The following is a 27,016-nucleotide window of genomic DNA, read 5'->3' as shown; positions in this document are numbered from 1 at the left end:
CTCAGTCTCAGAGAAGACTGAGACAAAGTCATCTGGTGGGGAGGGTTGGGGGCCGTGAGGCAGAGGCTTAAGGAAAAGGTGTCAAATAGTAGGGGAATTTGGTAGGAAGATGAGTGGAGATGAATCACTCCACCGTTGATTTCGGCATATCTGGAATGCACCTACCCAGGCTCCCTCAAATGGAAACTGAAAGTCGCCTATACCCACGACCTCAAATAGCAAAACCAAGCTCATCCTCCCTAGCTCCATCTGACACAAAGTGCCTGCACCTACTGTCCCCACTTCCTACCACAAACTCTCCCCTCCACACCCACTTGCCTCTGCAGACCCTGCTCTCAAAGGCCACCCAGGCAACCTGGAGGCACTGGTGCCTTTTCTCAGTTCTCATTCTTACTGCCATCCCTAGAGAATAAATATCCTCTTTTCTTCTCCCGTTTCCCTTCCCTTCCTCTCTCTCCCTTTTTCTGATGTCCTAGATGTTTTTGTTTAGACCAGTGTTTTTCAAACGTGCATACAAATTGCCTGGGGAGTTTTGGTAAAATGCATATCATAATTGGAAGTCCTGAGAATCTACATTTGTAACAAGCTCCCAGGTGATGTTGATGTTGAGGGTCCTTGTGCCAATTCCACATTGTTACGAAAGAATCCCTTCTAATCCTTCCCCGTGGAATTCCCACCTCTGTTCCACCCATGCTTCTCCTGAGGGTTTGTGCTGCTTTCTGCTGCAGTGGCTGCTTTTGAGACTTGATGGACCTTGTAGTCAATGCATAGGCAGCTCTCCACCCATGGCTCCACCTCAGCCAATTCTGATACTGCTGGGAAGGAGGGAGAAATCAGTTCGTTTTACACAGGAGGTCACATATTTTAATTTTCTTTATCATCCGAACTGTGGCTTGCTGGAGGGACATTTCTGGCCCTCTGTGGGCCTCTTTCATCCAAGTGTCTCTCTGCCCACTCAGTCCTCCAGCCTGTGCTCCCCTCTGTGGTGCATGCTTCCATGACAAAAGGCATAAAGGAACTGGGTTCTCATAATGGGATTCCAAGGCCTTTAACACTTAAGCAGTAGAGACATGTTTGAACAGAGGGGTCTTCCCAGGCCCTTGAACCCACTGCATGCAGCCAGTTATTCCCTACACCTGTCCCTAAATGGCACCCTGACCAGAGGAGGCCGTCTCATTGAATGACTTATAACTTTGGGATCTACTTGTCATAGCAGCCTCATGTTAGCACAATAAAACTTCTGAATGTGGCTCTTTCTCAGGCCACTTATAGCCTCCCACCGTGAACCATTGATCAGAGCTGAATGTGATGTATTATGTAGGGCGGTTTGCCAATAGACTATCATAGATTGAGACAAAGAGGCCTTCAGAACTCTCTTCTTTAAAGATTCCTTGCCCATCATCTCAATCCTCCAATGTCCACCTTAGTTTTTATTCTGGCCACTTTAGTAACCTTGTGCCCTCATACAAAGCACATGCATCTTTGTGCATCAATATCACGTCTTATGTGATGGGGGAGGCTGTCACTCAGCCATTTAAAAGGATGTGTCTTTAAAAAGGACATGTTCAGGGTGTGGCCAAAAGGTTGTGTGAAACTGTAAGTGGAGAGGATTTCACGGGGTGTTTGAGCAAGGCTGCCTGGGGGAATTATAAGAGTCTGGAGCAATAAATATCATGTAGGCTGTTTCAGAAATTAACTGAATGTGAAAATAGACATTATCTGACTTGCTTAAGTGTAAGGACAGGGAGCATATGGGCCCAAATTTGGCTTCAATTTCCCTTTGAAGTTAATGGGCGTGGCAAGTGCTAATCTAATTGTGGCACTTGGATCAGTGTATTTTGCACATTCAGGATTTTATAATGAGATGCAGTGGTTATTTATGTTCTGTACTCTTCCCCACAGACTGCAAAATACACTTTGCTCAACTCTGTCTAATCATTCCACATGTCAACAGTCAAAGCTAATGACAGAAGGTAAGTTTATGGGGCAGTAACCCTGCCAGTTGGTGTAAAAGAGCTATTCCCCGAAAAAAGGTTTAAGCAATCATATGAACTTCAGTCTGACTGAGAGGGCCTCAGTGGCTTGGTGATCCCCAAATAATGATCTTTTGGTTAGGTTGGTAGTCAATGTAGGAGTGAGGGGTAGGTGGGAAGGTTGCAGCTGATGGTTGTTTAATACATAGAACGAGTCTCATGTTATCTCTTTCAAGGTCAAGCTTAAATCCCTAAGTCTGGTGTCTCTGTCCACCAAAACACTCACTGGTCACTTCCTAAATCAAGGTCTATTTATTAAACACTTAGCAAATACCTACTAAATTCTAGATGCTGGGTTAGACCTTGGAGAGTCAAAGATAAAAAGATGTGGGACCTCGCTTTAGGAGTTCTCTATCTAATTCTGAAACCTAGCTACTCAGTGGACTCATCACTGTAGCTTTTAAAATACTGATGCCTGAATCTCTCCCCAGATATGTTAAATGAGAATCTCTGGAACTGGGCCCCCAAAGCTGTGTATTTAACAAGTTCTCAAGACAATTTTTTTTTTTTCAAGACAATTCTTATGCAGCCATCTCTGCAAGAGTCTACAGATCTGAGTTTGGGGACCACTCACCTATATTGCTTATTTGATATATAGCAATGTTCTTATATATGTTTTATTAATTGTTTTATATGTCAAGTTCATACAACCCGATTTAAAATTACTTGAAGAACTATGAATTCTTACATTCTCAAAGTCAAGCATAGTATTGTGTTCAGGCCTTTAACAAATCAGCATTTTTTTAATCCTGAATGCATTCTAGAATTTTTTGGAGAGTTTTTAAAAAATACTGATACCAGGTCCTCACTCCATACCCATTAAGTTAGAAACTCTAGACATTGAATCCTGGGTATTGACATTTAAAAAATTTCCACAGACGTAGAGAACAAATATATGGATACCAAGGGGGAAAGGGATGGGGTGGGAGGAATTGGGAGACTGGGATTGACACATATACATGATTGATACTATGTATAAAATAGACAGCTGATGGGAACATACTGTATAGCACAGGGAACCCTACCTAATGCACTGTGGTAACCTAAATGGGAGGGAAGCCCAAAAGGGAGGGGATATCTGTACGTGTGTGGCTGATTCATTTTGTTGTGCAGTGGAGGCTAACACAACATTGTAAAGCAACCATACTTCAATAAAAATTAATTTAAAAAAATTTCTCCAATTGATTCTAATACATACGAATCCAGAGTAGAGACCCATTGGAATAAACGTTTGCTGTTGATGAGAATGAATATGCAGAATTGTTATCTTCCTGGAACCAGCATGTACCTTTTGATAATTCCTTCCATTTGTATGTTTATCTTCAGTGTTCAAAGTACTTTCATCTGTCCACATAAATCTTGTAAACACCTGGAAGAGGCCTCAGAGATGGTCTATGCCAGAGGTCAGCAGACATTTCCTATAAAGGACTAGATAGTAAATATTATACTTTAGGCTTTGTGAGCCTTGTGTCACAGCTACTCTGCCATAGAATGAAAGCAGCCATAGGCAATATGTAAATGAAAAGGTGTGGGTGTGTTCCAATAAACGTCATTTACAAAACAGGTTGGAGCTGGATTTGGCCCTCAGGCTGTTATTTGCTAACCCCTGGTCTACACCAACACTCTAATTTTACGGATGAGGAAATTGAGGTCAATCGGTGATGTGATTTGACTCAGATCTTATGGCTAGAAAAAGGCAAAAATAAGCCTGAAGTTCAGGTATTTGGACTTAAAAAACAAACAAACCCAAACGATGCCCCACAGTCAGTGAATAGTGTGTTTAAAAATTAAAGCATTGAAAAGAGGGTTTTCTCATCTTTGCCTTCTGTGTTTGCCTGGATTTACTGTGTGATGGTGGCCATGTACATGTTTATTACTCTACCCTGACTGCAAGCTTGTAGAGACTAGAGCCTGAACTTGTTCAATGTTGTGTCCCCAGGGCCCTGGGGCAAAGTAGGGCCCAATACCTGTCGGTGAATTGAATATATCAGAGCTGTGCATTTGGAGCTCAGTCTCATGTATTTATTTTCAAGAAAACCTGATCCTGGCTGGCTCATTGACTTCCTCAACTAACTTTCATTAATATCTAGCTTACTCAGCTGTGCTTGTGCTCTTTGTAACTTCAAATAACATTTATATAATGACAGAAAAAAACTTGGGGTTGTCACAGTGGATAAAGCAAAGGTCAGAAGTTTAATTACTTTTAAAAAGTTCACCTTTATGTTTTGCCAAAAAACGGTAAGAAATCAATGTGAGTGCTATTCTTCCTGATATAGGAAGAATAGTGCTTCACTATTCTTCCTCTTCACTCTTTTCCTCTGTCCAGGCATGCAGGACAGTATACATGCGGTACATTTCTCTCATATGTTACATCCAGAACTGCCCTCCCACCCACACTGCTCTCAGCCACTGTGCAGACTCTCCAGTTTGACCTTGGGAGGTACTGTTTACAGTTGGATGAACCTGGGACTCTCCCTTCTTGATTCAAGCTCAGCAAATGGACAAGAAAAACCTGCAGAACCTGTTCAGCAATTTCAGACTATAAACAAGCAATCCAAAGGGAATGGGGGTAGATATTACTTTATGACCGCAGTTATTGTCTTCTCTCCCAAGGTTGTCAACACACCAGGCTGAGCAGTGGCCTGAGAAAGTTGCTCACTTCTCAGGCAGGTTTGCTGGTTGGCATGCAAGTAACGCCATCCTGGGTGCTTGCTTAATGCAGGTGCAATGGGCTATTATCTTATGTCCTTTACTTTATCAAAACATATGTTTTTCATACACATATACACGCACCTTCACGCACACACACACAGAGTTGCTAATGTCTCAGTATAGAAAAAGAGTAAGACCGAATGTTATGGCCTTACAAGGGCAAAAAAAACTTTTAAAAGATCATTCATACTGGGGAAGAGTGGGTCAAATGCTTGGGAAATAAATGAGGAGGACAATTTAGCCATCAAATACAAGGTGTGGCTCTAATGTCATATAATTTTCATAGCCACTGTACAGAACCACATTATTTGACTTTTAAATTTTGTACCATGATAATTTGAGAGATACAAAGAGAAATAGACGACATGCTTCCTGACATCTACTAGTTGACAGTCATTTGAGGAGAAAGGACAGTGTATGTATATGTCATTGAATAAGTGAATGAATGATGTACACATTTTAAAAAAATGATAAAGACTCCCAACACCTTTGAATGAAATAGATGACACATTTTACATGAATTCAGAAGGGAGGATTTTCTGTGTGGAATGGAATGGCTAGGAGATGGTGGTATTTGAGTTAGGTCTTGAAGGATGGATTTGGATAGTGGAGGGGAGGGTGAAGGCCATGCCAAGCTGGAGGCTAAATCAGCTGAGGCATAAGTGCAGGGTGCCATCTGGTTGAGGTAGTGCATTTTCCCAAGGTGTGGTGGTGCCTTGGTTGTGGGGTAAGGTGGAAGTGGCTGTGGGAAACTGATGTGGTGAAGTCTGTGGGCTTGGGTTCAAATCCCAGCTCTGCCATTCTTCATCTGTAACTTGGGAAAAGTAGTTTAATCTTCCTGAACCTCAGGTTTTTCTTCTGTAAAATGGCTAATAAAAGTGTCCATCTCATGGGTTATTTTGCGTATTAAATGAGATTATCCATGTTAAACTCTGTGCAATGCTTGGCACAAAATAAGCACCCAATCAATAATAGCTATTAAATTATGGCAGAACCTGAAGGTCAAAGGGAATAATAATTTCCCAGACAAGTTAGTACTCATCCTTTTTAGGCCTCTGCTTGTGACCTAAAAGTCTCTTCTCAGACTACCACTTCTCTCCATTCTTGTCTGTGATTCAAGCAAGGCTGTTCCCATTGTGGAGAGCTGCTCCAGGAACTCATGGTAGGACACTCTGAGACTAAACATTAGACTAAACATCATGAGTCAGGACTTTGGAGCTCTAATCTGAGTGCTATGACTGACACATTCTCTGTGCCTTTGATTATCAAGATTTTACATCTATAAAATGGCCTTTGGTGCTGATATAGGGAGTGAATCAACATTACCCCACTACCATCTTGCACTCCCTGAAAGGTATAAAATTCTAAGTAAGAATAGTATTTCTCTTTGTGCACTTTATTGCATGTGTGCTAAGCCTCAACTAAGAATTATAAAAGAAAAAAGTAATAAATTAGGGTGGGAGTATTCAAAAGAACCCACAAGATATCCCCTTAAAAAAATGGTTTATAAATGAGGAAACTGAAGTCCAAATGGTGGATCTAACATACTCAAGGTCACACAGAGCAGGAGATCTCCTGATGCAAATTGGAGGGCTCCTTGTCCGTCATACTAATCCTACTTGCTAATTTATAGAAGTATTGGCTCCTTTATTTTCCCAATAATTAGGACCTTCAGTTAGGACTGAGAGTAACTGTCATTATTGGGTCCAGAAAGAATTATGCCAAGTAAAGATTATGCATGGAACATTTGTTATGCAAAGTGCTGCCTTCATAAGTAGAGAGACCCCACGGACAGTGTTCCCTCCCTGGAACTGCCAGTGTGTCTAAATTGCCAGAGCATCTTCCACCAGCCTACATACACGGGCTGCTCCTTTGATGGGCCTGTCATGGCTGTTTGATGGCCATGAAATACCATTTAGGAGACGGGTTAATGTCTTTTTGTTGTTGATCCTTAACCTTCATGGAGCCTGAGCCTCTGAGGGGTTTCCTTTCATGCCATGTGCCCAGAAAGGTTTTCTCATCCTGAGTCTGTCCATTGCTGGTTGCTAGGGCCAGGGTGTGCTGACTACCGCTGTGTTTCCCAGCAGTGCCAGCGGGATCTTTTTCTTCATCTCTGTGCCTCCAAAACAGTTCTTCCGGAGTAGCTTTATGTGTGCTCCTGCATGGGGCGGAACAGTTAATGGCTGGGGTTATATGCATCCTGCCCTTGCCCCTTGTGTCTGAGCCATTGGGATCTGACTTCCAGGGCAATTGCAGTTTGGCTGCACCCCAGGGCATCCTCTTGAGAGTTGGCTAGTCTGTCCTGTGCTGTTTGGAGAGCCTAGAAAAGTCCCTTGGGAAGCTTATTGGATGGTCTGATGAGAATAGCGGGAGCTTGTTTCCCAGAGTCAAATTGCCATTTTCAGCATCATCTTTCCTATTGGGTTTCTCTTATAAGAAAGAAATATAAGATAAATATACTCTTTTCCAAAGAAGTATGGACTTTGATCATGATGGTTCCAAGGAGCCTCACTGTGTAAATACCTCTCCTCCCACACTCATGTGGCAGCTTCTCTGTTTGCTTTGAACCTGGGTGAGACCAGGTGGTTTTATAACCCCCCACTATTCCCTCCCATCCTTTCCTTCTCACTCTCTGCTCTCCCTTGACATTTCTGATTCTCAGAGGATGGCCAGGCAGTGCTCCCCAGAATGGGTTGAGCCAGGTAAGCTTCTGAAGGTATCTGAACATCTAAAGACCCCCAGCAATCACAGTGACCACATCGTGGTAAACAATGTCGACGAGAGACTGACCAGGCCTGAGGCCTGGGAAAACTTGATACAATAATAACCATTAGCAAGTATTGAGCATTTGCTGTTTATCAGGCCAGAGGTCAACAGTTTACAAGAGTTGTATTATTTGATGTTCACAACATTCCAAGAAATTATATCTTCTATTATTCCCATTTTACAGATGAGAATATTGAGGCTGTAAAAGGCTAAATGAGTTACCTGAAACCGCATAGTTAGTGGCAGAGTCAGAATTGGCTCTCCAGGGCTGTTGGACCCCGGAGGCTATAACCTTAACCACTGTGTTACATTGATTTAGTTCTGGTGTGTGGAGACTATTGCCAGTTTGAAGAATAAACTATGTCTAGATATAAATAAAGCACAAATAGTCCTTTCAAACTCCAAAGGACAAGAGGTTATCCTCGTGACTTTGCTAGGAAACATAAGACAGGTTGTGGAGTGTTTTGGGTAATTCTAGGTATTTGAACACCTGTTCAGCTATTCCGGGATTCAGTGGTGGGGGTGAGGGGAACATGGGGAGAGTGAGGTCATTATTGTAAAAACCATTTCCTGAGAGCGCGACTTCAGGAAATGCTGGAGCATTAAAAATACCACTTGTGTGGGAGCAGTGGTAGAAGCATGACTCATATTCGGCAATTGTGTCCATAGGTCACAAAGGATTTGGGGAACACAGGGGATATTCATACAAGATTGTGTTTGTGGGTGGTTCATTATGAAATTTTTAGTAGGTTGAGCAGCATGGTCAAATTTCGAGAAGAGTGACATTTAAGATTCTCCATGAAAATAGTGTGACTTGACTCATCCATTTATACATTGATTCACAAACATCAATTGTCCACCTACTCCGTGCAAGGCCTTGTGCTGGATGCTTTGAGGGTAATGCAAGAGGAATCAGCACGGTCCTTGCTCTTTAGCGCAGTGCTTATGAATTGGTAGCAGTGAAGCAAGCTGCTTTCTTTAATTCTTTCTTTCTTTGCCCCTTGAAGCTTTGATGAAAGGAAGCTAGTCCTTAAAGGAAGGCATTTTGCATTATTTCCCAGCACAGATAGTTTCCAAAAACCAGGTCTGGTAACTCCCAGGCCTTTCAATCAGGATGCTATGATTATGAGGAGGAAAGAATCAGGAACTTGGTTGGCACGGTTTACATACCTTTGGTCACTATAGAATGAGGCAGGGTAGAGAGGATAGGAATTGTTCATTGTTCATTCAAAGTGTGCCCAGAGGAGATTTTTTTGCTTTAATAGTTTAAAATTATGTTTTATATAAAATTTGAGAGATACTAGAGTACAATAATGATGACCCATGAAACTACCTCCCAACCTAAGTATCAGAATAGTATCAATAACTTGCATCTCCCTATGTGTTCCTCCTGTAGCCTAATGCCCTCCCTCTCTTCTCCCCTCCCAGAGGTAACCAGTACCTTGAGCTTGCATTTACCTGACAGAGTATGGACATTTCAAATCTGTCAATCTGTATGTGATGCTGTATATGAAGGAACGCTGGCAAATTCACAGAGAAATAGCTTAGTGACCAGGGCTTATTTTGCCACTGCTGGTAGATCTGTAACTGTATTTGCTTCCATACAGGGGCTCAACCTGCACACAGATGCAATTCCTCCTGAAGGGGCTGCAGAGCACAGGACTGTAAGTATGGGCCAGAAGTCTGGTAGGTCTGCCTTCATCTCTCACCTCAATTGGCATGAACCAGCTGTATGACCTCAGCCTAATAATGTAACCTCTTTGAGCCTCAGTTTCCTCATCTTAAAAATGGAGATGAAGTGAGAGGTACCTGCATTTCAGTGTGGTGATAAGAATTAAACGAATAAACGCACAGAAACTGCTTGGCATGTGGTTAGTACTCAATTACAGGTAGTCAGAGTTGCAATTCAGCTCAAAGGAAAAACTAAATAACTCCTTGAAATATTGTACAGTGTCCTAGTTATTGTTAAGGAAATACACAGAATCTAAATTGGTCATTTATATTATTTCTCCTTTTGCTTTTTATTTTTTCCCTTTCTATAGTCCTCCTCTCACTCTTTACCATTGGATCTTAACATGTTTGCCAATGTTTTATATAGATCATCAAGAGAAAAGTAACTCAGACAGTTAAGTATTTTAGTCAAGATGTGATATGATAGAATTCTAGTTTAAAAGTGTGATGCTTATAGTGAGCAAAACTAATGCAAACTAAATGTAACCGTAAGAACTAATTTAATCATTTCTCTGGGTTGGTGGTATTGGATTAGCAAAATTTTGGTGGTTTAATGAATTCAATTAATCAATTATGTTAATCTTTAAAATTTATAGGTACCAGTGCCTAAAAGTAAAACAATTTTTAAAAAAGTTTTTTATTTTTTCCCTAGTAAGCAAAGCTTTTCTTACTCTTAGAAAAACTTTGGCTTTGAATAACATGTATGAAATATATCAATATAAACATATATGTATGTACATATATACATATGTATATATATGTGTGTATGTCTATGTGTATTCACTAAGTTTTCAAGTTCCTTTTGCTGGATTTGACAAAGAAAGTGGTGTTCAACTGTGAATTGTTACCTATGAATTAGCTGGGAAACAAATCTTAGGAATTTTTCGGAATTAACTGAGCTCATTCATTCAACAAAATATTCAGCAAATATTTATTGCATAGGTGTTATGAAACAAGTGTACTTTTAGGGACTAGAGATAAGTCATAAATGCCAGGAGATGTGAAACCGAAGATGCCTTTTTTTTTCCTGTGTGGTAGTTTTCAAGTTGAATTTTAATCACAAAATCAGTGCAATTTAAGAACTATCCATTTGAATACCCATTTATAATAGAAACAATAGGAATTTAGGAACAGAATGATAGAGTTCCTTAATAGATAAATATATGGAATATAAAGAATAGATGGGATTGAAATGTATCGTGTCTACATTAAGTGCCAGTGCACTTTACATATGATATCTCAGTTATTCCTATGACTATGAGAGATAAGTGTTCATATCCTCATCTTATTGATGAAGAAGCTGTGATTCCAAGAGACTGTGGGATTCGTTCTGGATTCTCAGCTAGGAAGAGACACCATCAGTATAAAGCAACCTTCGAGTCTTATGCCAAAGTCTCCTTTCTCCTATTAGAAACTTTCCTTTTCAAATCGGTAAAAAGAACAAAGATGACCATTCTCATGTGTGTTAAATATTGTTTTGGAGTTCTAGCCAGTGCAAGAAGATATAAAAAATCAGTAGAATTAGTATTTGAAAACAAAATTAAAATGTCATTTTTGGATATTGTGATTGTATACTTTTAAAAACTAAAACGAAAAGTCTAAAAAAAAAGACTATAGGCATCAATAAAGCAGAAAGATGAATGCAAAATAAATATATACAAATCACTAAGAGCCCTTTATCTCAGCTCATAGTAATGACATAACATCTAAATTATTTAAGAATAAGTATTTTTAAAAGAGTTACATGTCTTATTTAATGTAGACAGAACTTTACTGAATAATATTAGCGAAGACCAATGGAGAGGTGTACAATTATCCTTAAAAGTAATGATAGAGAAAGACTTCTGTTTTATTCAGTCAGTTTATAGGTTGGACATAATCCAACTCAAAAATCTCAACAGAATTTTTGAACTTAACGATGACTATAATTTGTTTCTGCAAAAATAGATACCATGTTTTGAGCACTTACTCTATGGGAGACATTATTCTAAATGTTTTACATAGAGTAAATACCTCACTTACACAAAACAGATAGGTGTCTTCATTATCCCCATTTTACAAATAAGGAAACTGAGGCCAAGGGAAGGTAAGTAACTTGCCCAAGTTCACATGATGGTTAGTAAATTGCTGAGCCAGGGTTCTAAATGTCCAGGGCCCACACACCTAACACCACCATGCTCAACTAAGAACATTAACTAGTATTTTGCAAAGTGGAATGTTAAAGTGGAGCTAGTCTTCCCCAAATAAGCATGTAGATAAATGGAATAGTATAGTCCAGAAGTATGTGTACTGTATAGAAGGATATAATAAATAATGAGACATCTCAAACAGCAAAAGAATTATTTAATACACATTATTTAGGATTCGTAGCTAGCAGTTTTTTGAAAAAAAATCAATTTAATACTCCAGTTTCATGCATCATGATAAAAATAAATTTTGAATGGCTAATGTGATCGGTAACAGAAAACATAGCAGAAAATATAAGTTATTGCCTGTCAGAGGTCTGGAGAAACTATTATTATTATTATTTTTATACTATGAAGTGACAGAAGAAATCACAAAGGGAAAGATTGACAGATTTGGCTACATAAAGACTTGTAAACACATGTACAACAACAAGAACAAAATAACTTAGGTCACCAGATGGGAAAGGATCACATCAGACATGACAAACAGAGGCCACCATCTGTGGTGAAAATCCTCAAAGGAGAAGTGAAAGCAGTGGACCGGTTCTTCTCCACGTGCTGGGCTGCGGGAGCAGAGAAGACCCACGTCTAGGTGGGAGCAGGGCTGGTGTCGTGGGGATGCACCTAGGGTGTCCTCGTTGCACCTGGCCTGTGCACAGGGAGAAGGGGGCTGATCTGGTGTCTGGCAAGGCTCTGGGGGCTGGAGAGTTGGAGTGGTCCTCGGGTAGGGCAAGATGTGGTCACCCAGGAATTCTGACTCAAGGAGGGTCCTTTACTCCAGAGGGAGAAAGAAAGGAAGAACTGAGAATATAACCTGGATGTGGAACGAATCTCTCTCTCAGGAGAGCCATCCTAGAAAATCCACCTCAGTGACAAGGAGAGAAATGGCTTCCATGGGCAGCGAAGATGGTGGAACAGTGTTTCCCATTGTTTTTCCATTTGAAAATGGAAGGTCTGCAAGCAGGAGAAACAGGACGCCGTGGTAGGTGGATATGTCTTAGCTGTACGTAAATTCTTTCTTTCTTTCTTTCTTTATTTTTGGCTGCGTTGAGTTTTCGTTGCTGCGCGCGGGCTTTCTCTAGTTGCGGCGAGCGGGGGCTACTCTTCATTGTGGTGCGAGGGCTTCTCATTGTGCTGGCTTCTCTTGTTGCAGAGTACGGGCTCTAGGCACGTGGGCTTCAGTAGTTGTGGCATGCGGGCTCAGTAGTTGTGGCTCGGGGGCTCTAGAGCACAGGCTCAGTAGCTGTGGCACACTGGCTTAGTTGCTCTGCGGCATGTGGGATCTTCCCAGACCAGGGCTCAAACCTGTGTCCCCTGCATTGGCAGGCGGATTCTTAACCACTGAACCACCAGGGAAGCCCAGCTGTACATAAATTCTTTATGTGGTGATGAAAGGGCAGTGATTTCTAAGGACAATCCCAGGACTCAGGAGGCCATGTGGGAACTTGGAGGGAAATAGAAGCTTCGAGGCATCTCATGAGCCTTCACATGAAGAACTCATGTAATGCATGGGAAAAAAGACATGAATAAGCAATTCACACAATGGCAATGACAACCAGCAAAGAAACAGAACAGTGATCACCTTCACAAGTATCTAAGCACATGAAGCTGAAACAACACTTCAAGAAAATGACTTTATGTCTGATAAACCAGCCTCCTTCCACTAAATCTAAGCTCAATGCTGGCAGGGAGTTTTGGGTTTTGTTCGCTGCTCTCCTGTATCCAGAAGAGTGATTGGTCATAGTAGACACTCAACAAATATTTGTTAAATGTAAAAGACAACACTTAACTGTCCTGTTTGTGGCAAAAGCTTGATAATTCAAACATTGCCGATGGCATGCTAAATTGGTTCAGCATTTTGGGAAAACAAGAAAACAAGGCAGTGTATCACCATGCATATGCAAATGTTCAAATCTTTTTAATCCATCAGTGTACTCTTGGGAATTTATTCTAAGAAAATAATTGAATATCAAAACAAAGCTGTATGTATGAACTTCTGTAATACTAGAAAGTGTCAAAAACAGAAAAAGAGGTTAATTAACTACATATATAGTATAAATAAAATATTATTTATCCATTTAAAATAATTAAGAAGACCATAGAGATGTAGGGAAGGATTCCATAATGGTAAGTGAATAAAGCAGAATATAGAGGTCCCTTCCTGCAGCTTCCAATGCCCTTTATTGAAACACATCTTCCTGCTCCTCTGAATCTTGCTGCTGTAGGTGCAGACTCTGTAGACACCCGATAAAGCTTCCAGTGTCACCACGATGCTGCCGTGCCCAGCAAGGGCGACTGCTGCTGTTGTGACACGAGATGTGCTTCCACCTTAATGTCACATCTCCTACAATGGTCCCCAAATTGTACAACCTTGTCTTCTCAATGGGGTCAGAGAACATTAAATGGTAAGGATGTTAATGCTGACCTTTGTCCTTATTCTGTGTTCCAAATCATCACACTCCTCCCAACACTGCTCGACCAAAAGTATGTGTCCAGTTCTAACTTGTTTAAGTTAGATTTTCTTCCAAGACCTTGCAGTTTCTCATGCAAATCAATCCCAGTGGGTCTGACTCTATGCAAGCCCGTGCTTGCCTGAATCCTACGGTGACAAGAACTACTTAGGCGTAAAGTAGGACCACTGATGTGAAAGGAATTTTTTGTTAAGTGGTGAGATGTGATATGTGCTTTTATTTGAACAATATTTTTATATTTTATACTTACAAATATTTTAATGTAAAATATAATGTAATATATAAAATATATTGTAAAATATACAAAAAAGAAAACTCAATTACTGATATCTGTTAATTTCTTGACAGTTCTTGAGTTACCACTTTGTGCATTATTCTTGTATTTTTTTATTTAACTAAAAAATTACTAATATAAGGCATGTTTGAAACCACTGGAAGATTTATAAAGAAAAAGTTGATAATCTTCCCTTATTCCATGCGATCCATTTTCCTCCTCTGAAAAACAAATGTTAGTTGTTTGCTGTATGGGTCTCCTCACATTTCTCTTTTTCTTCCTACTTATACAAATAAACCTAAATTCATGTCCTCATATATGGAGAGGCTGTGTGTGTGTTGATGGAATCACCCTATACACAAATTTGAAACTTGTTTTTTTCATTTACTCATCTGGACATCTCTTCTGGTCAACTAATATAGATCCCACCAATTATATTTATAGTAGCACAATATTCTGTAGTATAAATGACTCCTAGTTAATTCAATTATTTCCTTGTTTTTGGACAATCAACCTATTTTTTGTGATTACTGTATTTTATTTTATTTTATTTTATTTTTTTTTGCCGTGCCACACAGCTTGCAGGATCTTAGTTCCCTGACCAGGGATCAAACCCGGGCCCTCGGCAGTGAAAGTGTGGAGTCCTAACAGTGGTTAGGACCAGGATCACCAGGGACTTCCCTACTATATTTTAAAATGTTACAATAAATATACTTACATCTACATACACATATTATAAATAAATATATGATTACCAATATATATACATTTCCATACACACAAATAAAATTTTGGCACTTTTATTTCTTCCAGATATGATATGGACATTGCTCCATCATGTGTTTTACATTTTAATGTATGTTGCTATGTTTCCTGAAAGGAGATGGCAGTTTACAACCCCATCGACCATGTACTGAGTAGTCACATTCATTTCCCTACCTCTCCACTGAAGTTGAACATATGTTAATTTTTTGCCGATTTTATGGGTGAGAAGTGGAATCTCATCAATATTTTAATTAGCATTTCCCCAACAATTTGTTAGATTGTGTATATTTTCATAAGTTTATTGTCCTTTGAATTTCACTTTTTGGTAACACTGTTTATATACTTGCCCATTTTTCCATTGGGATGTTAAGCACTTTGCTTATCATCTGTAGGAGCTTTTTATCATATGCATTACAATCTGTGATATAGGGGAGGAAAAACTTTTTCCTCTATCCATCTTAGGTTCATTGGCTGAGGCCCTGTAAATTAAACTGACAAAAGACAGGTTAATAAGAGAAAAACAGATGTTTGTTAACATGTGCATTGTGCATACACATAGGAGTACTCAGCGATGAGTAACTCAAAGGGGTGGTAAGAACTTGGTCTTATGCAGCATCTTAACGAAAGAACAATAAATTTTGACAGAAGTGACGAGACAAAGGAAAAGGACCTTGAGTTTCTAGGGTGGCAAATTGTGGGAAGGTAAATATGTGGGAGAACTTATGGAAGATAAGAGCTAGTTAGTAAAGTTTGTTATATAGGTTTCTCTGGTGTTGTCTCTGGGCTGGTAAAGTTCTAGGGTGTCTCCAGCAATTAATTTCTGTCCTTCCTGGTAGAGGGAGGCGGTGGGGGGAGGGGGGAGGGGAACACCTTTACAAATATATGTCTTGCTTTTAGGCAAATAGGGGGAGGGCAGAGAGTTTTTCTTGTATCTGCTTTTTCTCAATTGTCTTTAGCTCCAAATAATCCTTATGCCAAAGAGGCATACTTAGGGTGGCATATTTTGCTACCCATCAATAGTTTAACTTTTAACTTTATTTAATGGTGTCTTTTGTCATAAAAAAAAGTTTACATGTATATAGTTAAGGACATCTATCTTTTCCTTTATGATTTCTGGGTGTCCTATTTTACTTTTAGGAAGACCTTACTTCCCTAGATTATACAAATTTTTCAGTATTTTCTAAATTTTCTATTTTTTTGTTTTATTGTTTACTTTTAAACTGTTTTCTAGAGATCCAGGCTTAATTTTCTTCTTACCTTTCTCACTGTTCTTAGATGATCTCATTTACTCCCGTGGTGTTAACCCCTGACTATACACTGATGTCTTCTAAATCCGTATTTTAATCAAATTCCGTAACTCCTACCACATCTCCAGAGCAAGCCTCATATATTGAGCACCTCACACACACCAAACTGAACTTATGATTGTTCTCCCTGTTCTCCCCAGACTTTCTTTATTCCTACCTCTCTAGTCATGGATGCACCACCATCACCAGTAGCCTAAATCCAGAAACCTGGAAGGGATCCTGCAGTCCTCCTTTTCACTTAACCCAAATGTTCAACAAACCTTCATCTCTTATTATTTCTTTCATGTTAATTTCTCTTGAATCTGTCCACTTCTTTCTGTTCTCATTTCAACTTCCTGTACAATTGCAACAGCCTCCCAGCTGCTTTCCTTAACAAGTGTTTCCCCCATTCAATTTAACTTTAAAATTGTCTTTACAATTATCTTTCTGAAATACAAATCAGACTAGACCTATATCTAAAATCCTTCAATCCCCTTCTAAGAAAAGTCTGAATTTCTAGGCATGGCCTTAAAAGCACTAATGATAACGAACTTCTTGAGAGCAAGTCCACATCTTATCTATTTTGATTTTTGGTATAATAAAATACATATGTATGAAAAAACAAATTTCTGGGACAAAATCTATCAGATGCATGTATTCTGTCAGTTTCAGAAGCTAGAATTAATTTTATATGTCTCCTTTGTAATTATTTGAGTAGTTTTCTAATGAATCATAAATAAGGACCAATATTATACTGGATGCCATAAAAAAGGAGGCTCAAATTGAGGAATGAGAATAAAATCTTTTGAACAGATACTCAGAAGTGATTTTATCTCTTGAAGGCTTTGATACATCTTCCAAATTGCTTTTGAAAGATATTGTTCATGTTTAAAACACCTCCAGCTGCTGGTTAAAATCTTTGAGTCTGAAGTATCATGGTGTCTGCAACTAACTTTCAAATGGTTCAGCAAAAAATTATACATATCATATATACATATATATACACATATGTGTATATACATAACTGCACAGATATACATATGCATATACAGAGAGAAAAAGCAAATTTGGCAAATGTTAACAATTAGTGAATATAGGTGAGGGGTACATGGGTATTCATTGTACTATACTTTTACTTTTTCTGAAGGTTTGAAAATTAACAAAAGAAAATATTAGGAAAAAGAACTGCAACAGCAGTGTTTGAGAGCATGCATTTTAAAACAATCTCAACAACAGTAATATTAAAATAATTTTGAAAAAAATCTTTCATGATTCAAAACAAAAAGTTGTATAAATTTTAGTTTTTTACTTCTTTAGTTATAAAGATGAATGTTTTTCATATGTGTATAAGAACTTTAATTTCTCCTTTTATGAATGTTTTTTGTCCATGTTTCTATAGGGGGTTTATTTCTTAAGAGCCTTTTATATATGATATAAGTGTATCAATACTTTTTAATATATAAACAGATAATTCTGAAACATATGTCATTATATGAGAATTTCATGTATTATAAAGAAAATACCACAAACCAATGGAAAAAATTGGAAAAGTTGGCAAACTCTCACTCACATACACATATGTGAGATTTTTACCATATCTCACACTAGTATAAATACCAAAATTAATGCTATATGATTAACAAGTTGATTACAAAAAAGTGTGAAATGTTAAAAAAAAGTTAAAATGAATACAGATAATTATTGGTTGATCGTGGAATTGAAAAGAACTTTCCAGGCTTCCCTCATGGCACAGTGGTTAAGAATCCGCCTGCCAGTGCAGGGGACATAGCTTTGAGCCCTGGATTGGGAAGATCTCACATGCCATGGAGCAACTAAGCCTGTGTGCCACAGCTACTGAGCCTGTGCTCTGGAGCCCATGAGCCACAGCTGCTGAGCCCACATGCCACAACTACTGAAGCCTGGGCACCTACAGCCCGTGCTCCGCAACAAGAGAAGTCACTGCAATGAGAAGCCCATGCACTGCAACAAAGAGTAGCCCCCGCTCGGCGCAACTAGAAAAAGCCCACACGCAGCAATGAGGACCCAATGCAGACAAAGATAAATAAATTAAATTTAAAAAAAAAAACTTTCCATAAAAATGATGGAGGAAAGAACAAACAAAAAACTGGCAATATATTTGATTATGTACAAACCGAAAAAAAAAAATACATAGACAAACACCAAATAATTGAAATCCTTAATATAAAGAGAACTTGAAATCAATAAAAACAATAATGTCACAATACAGAAAAACATAAAAAAAACACAAAACCTGAGGAAGAAAATTCAAGTCATGAAAGAAGAAATCTAAATGCCTTTAAAACATAGGAGCAAATATTTTAAAACAGAGAATGCAAGGCACTGGTTCAGTTGGTTTATAGCAGTTTGTATGAGTGGGATTCAACTTCAGCTGATGATGATCCAGAAAACTGGCAATAATGTTTTTGTAAATGTTAATGGAACACTCACCTCTGTTAGCAAGAGCACAGCAGGCAAGAGGGCAGATCATCCAGCCATATTTGGCATTGGTCAGGCCCTCATTAAAGTAATGCAATCAGTATGGGGTTCCACCCTTTAAAATGCATGTGGAGAAACTAGAGAGGGTCTTCTAAGAGGCACCACCGAAATGATTACAGAGAAAGTCAAACCAGTGGGGGAAGATTAAGGGGATTGTATTTATTTAGTCTAGAGAGGAAAAAGCTAAATAGTGAATACATAGTTATTTTCAATTATATAAGTATGTGAAAAAAATGATTATCCTGAGGAAAGCTAGATTATTCTATCTGTATGATAGACAGTAAACTAAGAGGAATATGGTTAAATTGCACCAAGAGACTGTAATTAACTTCAGGCCTGGCAAAACTTCAGGGCAGATTAACAAACTAAGGAACCCCTGCTTTTGTATATCTTTCTGAGCAATTTAGACAACTGCCCATCTTGTGGCTTAGTTATAGAATAGCAGGTGGCTGGGTCCTTGATTAGAATTATAGGTTTATAGAATTTTAGAACTGAAAAATAGCTTCAGTAAAGTTTCTCATTTGTATGTTTTGTAGATTTCTGTTGCCACCCACTCACCAATAACATATACAAAGGAAAGTATAGGATATGAAGCCTTGAAAGTTAGAGTTTTATCGTGGTTGAATGACTGGAGCTTTTTAGAGAATCTACTGAGATAATGTGAACAGATTTTAGTTATCCAGTAGGAAAAAGCAAACTGTAAATTAGGGTGGGGTGGTACTGTGATTCTTAAGCTTTTTCCAGATTACAGGTAAAAACTAGTATTTATCCCAAGAAAAATGCATGTAGTTACATGCACCCATCCCTGGCACCCAGGTCCGCAAATGTAGTGGCCAAGGTGGAGGTAGTGTGATATAGTGGTTAAGAGCACAGCAATTGGACTTCTTATATCTAGATTAACATCCTACCTTTTCCACTTACTAGCCTTACAGTCTTAAGAATGTTAGTTAATTTCTCCATGTCTGTTTCCTCATTTCTAAAATGGGGTTAACTTATGTCCTGGAATTTTTTGGTAAACATCAATTAAGTAACAAAAGTAAATTTAAAAATATTTTTTAAGTAAATGGCCTGACACAGCAGATGCTATAGAAAAGTTGTGATTGGTAGTAAAATTGATTCAATAGGTAATGATTGATGTTAAAAAATGAAAAAGAATAAAAAACATTCATTGCACTTAGTAATCATTAGTATTACTTTCAATAATTTTTTTCTGTTATATGTATGTTTGTGTGTGTAAGATTGTTGTGGAGCATTTGTGTACAGGTAGTGATAGATATATGATATTTATTATTGTAGGTCATGGTCAAAAAGCTTGTAGTCATTTAGGTTATTACTTTTATTGTTTTTAATTTTATCCCTTTTTAAAATATATTTAGTGTTTTCTATGGGACCGCAATATATATCCCCACCTCACCTCATGTTATTTTGAAGTAACATGACACCACCTCATATATAAGGCAACAACCCTACAACAATATACTTCTATCCACTCTCTCCAGCCTTGGTGCCATGATCCTCATACATTTTACTTCTACACGTTACCAACCCTACAACGTATTGCTATCTTTTTTGCTTTAAATGATCAACTTTCCATCAAATAAGTTGAGAAAAAGAAAAAAAAAAAACTTCCACATTTATTATCTCTGGTGTGCTTAATATTTCCTGTAGAGCTGAGCCTCTATGCTCCATTGTCCTCCCTCAACCTAAAGAACCTCCTTTATATCCTCTATAGTGTGGATTTCTGGCAATAATCTCTTCCAACCTTTACAATCTGAAAACATCTCCATCCTCATTCCCACAATTAAAGGACATCTTTGCTGGTTATAAAACTGCAGACTGACAATCCCCCTTCCTCAGCCCCTCAAAGATGTTGTTCCATTGCCATCTGGACTACTTTGCTTTTGCCGTAAAGCAAATATCCCCATCTTTGTTTCTCTCTATGCATTGTCTCCTCTTAACCCATCATATATGATTTTCTCTTTATCCTTGGTTTTCAGTAATTAGACCATAATATACCCCAGTGTTGTTTGGCTTGTGTTCTTTCTGCTTGAAATTCACTGACTTTCTTGGATTCTGGAGTGGATACTGTATTTCTAATCAAATTTGAATGTTGTTCAGTCATTGGCACTCAAAATATTTTTCTCTCTGTCCTCTCCTGAGACGTCAGTTGCATGTCTATTAGATGATTTGATTTGATCTCTTAGGTCACTGATGCACTCTGTTCTTTTTTCGTTTCAATCATTTTTTTGCTCTGAGATTCAGACTGGAAAATCTCTACTGACCTGTCTTTAATTCCACTGATGATTTTTTCTGAAATATACAATCCTTTTGTGTTAGTTTGGATCCTCTGAGAAGCAAATGTAAAGATGGGATTAGATTTCCAAAAGATATGTTGGGAAAATATCTGTGAAGGATAAAAGAAAAAGGTAGAGAGAACCTTCAGATTGTAAGTAAAGTTTGATGCCTGTGAAGGAGATGAAAAGGATAAGGAAGGAGGATTGTATAGGAAATTTAGACTTTTACACAGAAGTAAAAACGTATTGCCAGGCTTTTGGGAATTTCTTAATCCAAAGTAACCCACTGGAGAATTCCTACAACTCATAGGACTGGACCTTTATTAATAGCCGTGTGATGCTCAGCCATTGGCTGGGAGCAGCCTATAGGAGGCTTGGCTTTGATGTGACTGCCACTATAGAGCCAGAGAAACAGTAGCTGGGCTATTAGTCTGTTTTACTCCATATAGCAGGAGATCTAAACAGTGCATATTTATGATTAACCTACTGCTATTAGGCACATTTAATTATTTTTAATTTTATTCTGTTTTTTGTGGTATAATTTTCCTTTTGGCTCATTTTAGTATTTCTATTTCTTTCCTTAAAACCCCTATCCATTCATTACATTTATCTTTTCTTTAATAGATTTGTAATAGTTAAAAATAATTAGTTTAAAAATCTTTGCTAATTCCAGTAGTTAGATCATTTGTCTGTCTGACTCTATAGGCTATGTTTGTCTCTTAAATAGTGTCACATTTTCCTGTTTTTTTGCCTGTCTTATAATTTCTTACTGTTTTCTGGATATTATGTGTAAAAGAACAGTGGAGACTGAAGTACATTCTTTTTGTTTGTTTGTTTTATTATCCAGAGAGTGTAAGTTCCTTCTTCTGTCTTTTGATTAGGGTGAGGGACTAGTAATTCATCTCTCTCCTACAGGGGTGTTGAGCAGGAACTGGATCACAGCTTTAATTATATTATAATTATATCGTATTCACCTGTGATTAACCACACTCCCAACTTCCTTCACAGACTTTTTTACCTTGTCAGTATTTGAGCTGGGAGGAGGTTAGGCTGTAGTTTCATCTTTGAATCAAAATCTGGAGGATCTGGGAGAGAGAGAACAAGAGGGAGAGTGTGAGAGTTAGTTCAAGCCGAAATGGCCGACAAAATCTCTGCTGGTTTCTGAATATTTAAAATACAAAAAAACAGGCAAAAAGAAATCATTTTTGGGACCTTTCGTCATTGCCATTTCTACCTTGTATGCCTCAATTTGCTGGATTTAAGCACTGCTGCACTTCATGAGAGAGAAGGAGCAAGAAAGGGAAGAATAGTTAATAGAAGACAAGAGAAGGAAGAAAGAGGATAAAAAGAAAAAAGAAGCCACTCAGAAGGTGGGTTTTATCAATTAAGTCTGTCTTTATATCGCCAAGCAAATAGAATAAGTAACTGCCTGGCTTGGATACCTGACATCTTAATAATGCTACTTGAACTTTTTTTTTTTTTTCCTCTTTTTGATTGGGGTTCTGTTTTACCTTGTTGATTCATTGTTGTTGTTTCTTTTATATTTTTATTTTTCCTAATAAATCTTTTATTTTTCTAATTTTATTTTATACTTTATACTTTGCTATTCTCTCTCCTTTTGGCTTGTCACTCCCCCGCTTTTTTTGTTTCTTTTTTGTTGTGGTGGTTTTATTTTACCTTGTTGCAGTTGTTTCAATTATAGTTTTATTTTTCCTAGTTAGTATTTTTCTAATTTTATTTTGTTTTTTATTCTTTGATATTGTATTGCTCCTTTTTTTCTTTCTTTCTTCCTTTTTTTTTTTTTTTTACCACACCACGGAGCTTGCGGGATCTTGGTTCCCAGGCCAGAGGTCTGAGTCCAAACCGCTGAACTAACAGACGACCTCAGACTCCAGGGAATATCAATGGGAGTGAGACCTCCTGGAGGTCCTCATCTCAGCACCAAGACCCAGCTCTATCAAACAGCCTGCAAACTCCAGTGCTAGATGTCTCAGGCCAAACAACCAGTAAGACAGAAATAAAGAACCACGCATCAAAAAAAACAAACAAAAAAATGAAATGACAGAAAAATATGTTACAGATGAAGGAGCAAGGTAAAAACCTACAAGACCAAATAAATGAAGATGAAATAGGCAACCTACCTGAAAAAGAATTCAGAGTAATAATAGTAAAGATGATCCAAAATCTCAGAAATACAATGGAGAAAATACAAGAAATATTTAACAAGGATTTAGAAGAACTAAAGAGCAAACAAACAGTGATGAACAGCACAATTACTGAAATTAAAAATACTCTAGAAGTAATCAATAACAGAATAACTGAGGCAGAAGAATGGATAAGTGAACTGGAAGATAAAATGGTGGAAATAACTGCCAGGGAGCAGAATAAAGAAAAAAGAATGAAAAGAATTGAGGACAGTCTGATAGACCTCTGGGACAACATTAAACACACAAATATTCGAATTATAGGGCTCCCAGAAGAAGAAGAGAAAAAGAAAGGATCTGAGAAAATATTTGAAGAGATTATAGTCGAAAACTTCCCTAACATGGGAAAGGAAATAGTCACCCAAGTCCAGGAAGCACAGAGAGTCCCATACAGGAAAAACCCAAAGAGAAACACGCCAAGACACATTTTAATCAAACTATCAAAAATTAAATACAAAGAAAAAATATTAAAAGCAGCAAGGGAAAAACAACAAATAACATACAAGGGAATCCTCGTAAGGTTAAAAGCTGACCCTTCAGAAGAAACTCTGCAAGCCAGAAGGCAGGGTCAGGACATATTTAAAGTGATGAAAGGGAAAAACCTACAACCAAGATTACTCTACCCAGCAAGGATCTCATTCAGATTCGACGGAGAAATTAAAACCTTTATAGACAAGCAAAAGCTAAGAGAATTCTGCACCACCAAACCAGCTTTACAACAAATGCTAAAGGAACTTCTTCAGGCAAGGAAAACAAGAGAAGGAAAGACCTACAACAACAACCCCAAAACAATTTAAAAAATGGTAATGGGAACATACATATCGATAATTACCTTAAATGTAAATGAATTAAATGCTCCAACCAAAAGACATAGACTGGCTGAATGGATTCAAAAACAAGACCCTTACATATGCTGTCTACAAGAGACCCACTGCAGACCTAGGGACACACACAGACTGAAAGTGCAGGGATGGAAAAAGACATTCCATGCAAATGGAAATCAAAAGAAAGCTGGAGTAGCAATTCTTACATCAGACAAAATAGACATTAAAATAAAGACTATTGCAAGAGACAAAGAAGAACACTACATAATGATCAAGGGATCAATCCAAGAAGAAGATATAAAAATTGTAAATATTTATGCACCCAACATAGGAGCACCTCAATACATAAGGAAAATGCTAACAGCCATACAAGGGGAAATCGAAAGCAACACAATTATAGTAGGGGACTTTAACACACCACTTTCACCAATGGACAGGTCATACAAAATGAAAATAAATAAGGAAACACAAGCTTTAAATGACACATTAAACAAGGTGGACTTAAATGATATTTATAGGACAGTCCATCCAAAAACACTTTCTTCTGAAGTGCTCATAGAACGTTCTCCAGGATAGACCATATCTTGGGTCACAAATCAAGCCTTGGTAAATTTACGAAAATTGAAATCGTATCAAGTATCCTTTCCAACCACAGTGCTATGAGACTAGATATCAATTACAGGAAAAAAACTGTAAAAAATACAAACATATGGAGACTAAATAATACGCTACTAAATAGCCAAGAGATCACTGAAGAAATCAAAGAGGAAATCAAAAAATACCTAGAAACAAATGAGAATGAAAACACGATGACCCAAAACCTATGGGATGCAGCAAAAGCAGTTTTAAGAGGGAAGTTTATAGCAGTACAATCCTACCTCAAGAAACAAGAAAAATCAAGAAAAATAAACAACCTAACCTTACACCTAAAGCAATTAGACAAAGAAGAACAAAAAAACCCCAAAGATAGCAGAAGGAAAGAAATCATAAAGATCATATCAGAATTAAATGAAAAAGAAATGAAGGAAACGATAACAAAGATCAGTAAAACTAAAAGCTGGTTCTTAGAGAAGATAAAATTGATAAACCGTTAGCCAGACTCATCAAGAAAAAAGGGAGAAGACTCAAATCAACAGAATTAGAAATGAAAAAGGAGAAGTGACAACTGAACACTGCAGAAATACAAAGGATCATGAGAGATTACTACAAGCAACCATATGCCAATAAAATGGACAACCTGGAAGAAATGGACACATTCTTAGAAAAGCACAATCTTCCGAGACTGAACCAGGAAGAAGTAGAAAATATAAACAGACCAATCACAAGCACTGAAGTTGAAACTGTGATTAAAAATGTTCCAACAAACAAACGCCCAGGACCAGATGGCTTCACAGGCGAATTCTATCAAACATTTAGAGAAGAGCTAACACCTATCCTTCTCAAACTCTTCCAAAATATAGCAGAGGGAGGAACACTCCCAAACTCATCCTACGAGGCCACCATTACCCTGATCACAAAACAAGACAAAGATGTGACAAAAAAAGGAAAACTACAGGCCAATATCTCTGATGAATATAGATGCAGAAGTCCTCAACAAAATACCAGCAAACAGAATCCAACAACACATTAAAAGCATCATACACCATGATCAAGTGGGATTTATCCCAGGAATGCAAGGATTCTTCAATATGCAAATCAATCAATGTGATACACCATATTAACAAACTGAAGGATAAAAACCATATGATCATCTCAGTAGATGGAGAAAAAGCTTTCGACAAAATTCAACACCCATTTATGGTAAAAACTCTGCAGAGAGTAGGCATAGAGGGAACCTACCTCAACATAATAAAGGCCACATATGACAAACCCACAGCCAATATCATTCTCAGTGGTAAAAAACTGAAACCATTTCCTCTAAGATCAGGAACAAGACAGGGTTGCCCACTCTCACCACTATTATTCAGCATAGTTTTGGAAGTTTTAGCCACCGCAATCAGAGAAGAAAAAGAAATAAAAGGAATCCAAATCAGAAAGGAAGTAAAACTGTCACTGTTTGCAGATGACATGATACTATACATAGAGAATCCTAAAGATGCTACCAGAAAACTACTAGAGCTAATCAATGAATTTGGTAAAGTAGCAGGATACAAAATTAATGCATGGAAATCTCTTGCATTCCTATACACTAATGATGAAACATCCGAAAGAGAAATTAAGGAAACACTCCCATTTACCATTGCAACAAAAAGAATAAAATACCTAGGAATAAACCTACCTAAGGAGACAAAAGACCTGTATGCAGAAAACTATAAGACACTGATGAAAAAAATTAAAGATGATACAAATATAGATGGAGAGATATACCATGTTCTTGGATTGGAAGAATCAACATTGTGAAAATGACTCTACTACCCAAAGCAATCTACAGATTCCATGCAATCCCTATCAAAGTACCAATGGCATTTTTCACAGAGGTAGAACAAAAAATTTCACAATTTTATCGAAACACAAAAGATCCCGAATAGCCAAAAGAATTTTGAGAAAGAAAAACGGAGCTGGAGGAATCAGGCTCCCTGACTTCAGACTATACTACAAAGCTACAGTAATCAAGACAGTATGGTACTGGCACAAAAACAGAAATATATATCAATGGAATAGGATAGAAAGCCCAGAGATAAAACCACGCAGATATGGTCACCTTATCTTTGATAAAGGAGGCAAGAGTATACAATGGAGAAAAGACAGCCCCTTCAATAAGTGGTGCTGGGAAAACTGGACAGCTACATGTAAAAGAATGAAATTAGAACACTGCCTAACACCCTACACAAAAATAAACTCAAAATATATTAAAGACCTAAATGTAAGGCCAGGCACTATAAAACTCTTACAGGAAAACTTAGGCAGAACACTCTATGACAAAAATCACAGCAATATCCTTTTTTACCCACCT

The 27,016-nt window shown here is 37.9% G+C and overlaps 1 long non-coding RNA gene across 3 annotated transcripts in view; it reads left to right on the top strand.

Annotated features, from left to right (window-relative positions):
• Nucleotides 1-27,016, top strand: part of LOC309609241 — a 348,772-nt gene that overhangs the window by 11,892 nt on the left and 309,864 nt on the right. Inside the window, exon 1 of one of the 3 annotated variants that reach the window (XR_014233330.1) lies at nt 75-1,973. The exons of the other annotated variants lie outside the window; for them this stretch is intronic. This is a non-coding gene — a long non-coding RNA (uncharacterized lncRNA). Of the gene's footprint in view, nt 1-74; nt 1,974-27,016 lie in introns of those variants that run through there. 3 annotated transcript variants of the gene reach the window in all.

The sequence above is a fragment of the Balaenoptera borealis genome (genome assembly GCF_965194805.1).
Source record: "Balaenoptera borealis genome assembly, chromosome: 13".
Lineage (NCBI taxonomy): Eukaryota > Metazoa > Chordata > Mammalia > Artiodactyla > Balaenopteridae > Balaenoptera > Balaenoptera borealis.
The sequence above is the reverse complement of the archived record's forward strand: the minus strand, read 5'-3'. Positions and strand labels throughout refer to the sequence as shown.